The sequence below is a fragment of the Phalangium opilio genome, unplaced genomic scaffold (genome assembly GCF_054372755.1).
Source record: "Phalangium opilio isolate 3A_F unplaced genomic scaffold, DU_Popi_V2 ptg000041l_1, whole genome shotgun sequence".
Taxonomy (NCBI): domain Eukaryota; kingdom Metazoa; phylum Arthropoda; class Arachnida; order Opiliones; family Phalangiidae; genus Phalangium; species Phalangium opilio.
In genome coordinates, this window is record NW_028324165.1 from 4691382 (window position 1) to 4694305 (window position 2924).

Sequence of the window (2924 nt, forward strand, 5' to 3'; positions counted from 1 at the left end):
GATCAACAAAGGGGGATTAAGGGAAACGTGGTCAACGTTCCTATAAATGTAGAGTCTTCAGTGTCAGTGTTACCACGGTTACCTTGTGAAACAGATACTATTCAAATTGAGTTTATGAGGAGAATGCAATATAATATACCCTATTTGTATGAAACTGTTAGGCCGAAAAAAATGCACGAAGCTCTTAAGGTTTTGGTGAAAACACCGTTGTATATTAAGCATGGGATAACCGTTAGGAGCGATATATTAGATCCAATTCCAGAAGAACTTGAATTCATTGTTGACGAAAATGACCGTCAGTTAAACCATGGTGATACATTAAGTGAAAACCCACAAGGGTCAATGAATGTAGAGAATGAGAATGATAGCGATGAAATTTGGAATGAATCTAACGAAGTTAATTCATGCCCAGTTGGGAATCAAGACACGTTGTTAGTGTCATTGTCTGATTTCCTACCTACTAATACCATGCATGTTAAGTTTGCTCCTGGTGAAGGTCAAACGCCAATGTCTTTACTCTATGACGAAGACGCGGAGGAATTGTCATTCCCCAGTATTTATGTGGGTCAGAAGAGAGACCTTAAGGTTAAAGGTAGTTTTGGGGACATTGCTAAGTGGGAGCTTCGTAATATTGATAGGCGTTGTGCTAAAAATCCGTCTAAATTGTTTTACACTTTTGTTAAGTTGGAAACTATGAAAGTTAGAGATTCCATACAAGTTTGTATGAGAAAAACCAAGAGAAAAGATGGCTCAAACTACACTGCTGGGTTTTTATCGTCTGCTGGTGCACTCGATTCAATTGTTAAGCAGGATGATGGTTTTAGAGTATTAGAAAATTTGCTGTCCTCGCCTTCATATTGGCAGCATAGGCAGAAAGAGTTAATGGCTATGATTAGACAGCTTGGTACGGCTACTTTTTTTATAACGTTTTCAGCTGCGGAAGGTAAATGGCCGGAGCTTTTGAACATATTGAGGGTGACTTCGGGTCAGGATCGCTTAGCGAATGATGATATTGGCAATTTAAGTTTTTCGGAAAAGGCAAAGTTGATTCAGGATGATCCTGTTACTTGTGCTAGATATTTTGACCACCGTTTTCGGGCTCTTCTTTAAAGCTCTGCAAAAGCTAGGCCCTCTTGGTGTTATTGAAGATTATTACTTCAGGGTTGAAATACAGCAAAGAGGCTCTCCTCATCAACATGGGTTGATTTGGATTAAAGATGCGCCGAAGCTTAAAGGTGACTTGTCAAATGTTAAAGAGGTAGAGGAATATATTGGTAAAGTTATTTCTTGCGCTGGTAAATTGAACGATGATAATGGGGATTTGTTAACGTCATTGCAAATGCATAAACACACGACAACGTGTAGGAAGAAGGTTAATGATAGTTCAGTTTGTCGTTTTGGAATTCCATTTCCTCCCATGCCTAGAACTATTATTTATGATCCGAGTTTAAGAGAACCCGGTACTCTTGACGAAGAACTTAAGTGTAAGAACAATTCAAAGAAATTGCGTGAGCTTTTGCAATCGAAAGAAAAAGAATTGTGGGTAGATAGTTTTGAGGAGTTGTTGGAAAAGTTGCGTATAACTGAAGATGATTATATTAAAGCCATTACGTATGATCTCAAAAGGAAAGTGGTTTTATTGAAAAGACACCCTAAAGATACTAGGGTTAATCCGTACAACCCGTGCACTTTGCGCCTCTGGCAAGCGAATATGGACATTCAGTTTGTTCTTGATCCTTACGCTCTGGTTATGTATATCGTGTCTTATATAGGGAAATCTCAGCGTGGTATGTCAATGCTTCTGCGTGAAGCTGCTAAACGAGCGCAGTCAGATAAATGTACGGTGAAGCAAAAGTTGAAGGTGATTGCTAATCAGTTTTTGAACGCGCACGAGGTAAGCGCGCAGGAAGCGGCTTATAGCGCTTTACAAATTCCAGTCTCCAGGTGTAGCCGGGCTTGCATTTATGTTAATACAAATGTGCCCGAGAATCGTGTTCATATTCTCAAAAGCAAATTTGAGCTTGAACAATTGTCCAAAGATAGTTTGGATGTTTTCGCTTCTGGAATGTTAGACCATTATGTTCAAAGGCCAGATGATTTAGAGGCAGTAACGTTAGCTCAATTTGCGGCTTGGTATGAATTTTCCAGAAGTCGTAGAGTTTCGAAAACTCAAAGTCATATTGATGACGGTGAGAGCGATGAAGTTCAATGTGGTAAATGGTTAAAACTGAAAAATGATTCAGGGTTCATTAGAAAACGTGGTCATTCTAAAATTATACGGTATCGTAGATTCAATTTAGTGAAAGATCCCGAGCAGTTTTATCGTGAACAAATCATGTTATTCTCGCCTTGGCGTGATGAGAGTAGAGATATTTTGACAAAGGATGTAAAATCTGAGTATGAGCTTAGACTTGAGATTATAACGGAATCTAGAAAAGAATTTCATAATGAAATTGACGAAGTAGCTATTGAACAGGCTGTGAGAGATTTCGAAAGTGAAGCTATTGAAGCTGATCTTACTAATATCCAACCTGAATTGGAACATCAAAATGAAATAGATAGGTCTTTAATTGTTGAAGATTCTGAATTTTTAATTAATACAGTGGAAGAGGCAATAGGAAATATTAACAGAGATATTCTTGATGGTAATGCGGAAAAAACTGTTGCTCCATCAGTCACGTTAGTTAATGATTCAGAATACAATGCCCTTGTTAGAAAGCTGAATTTGAAACAGAAAGAAATATTTTATGAAGTTCTGCACCATTTAAAGTGCAAAGATACGCCTTTACGGCTATTTGTTACAGGAGGCGCTGGTGTTGGAAAAAGCGTTTTGATAAGTGCCATATTTGAATCTGTTACTAGATTTTACAATAAGCAACCAGGGTCTAATCCCTCGGAGGTTAAAGTTCTGCGATACGCACCTA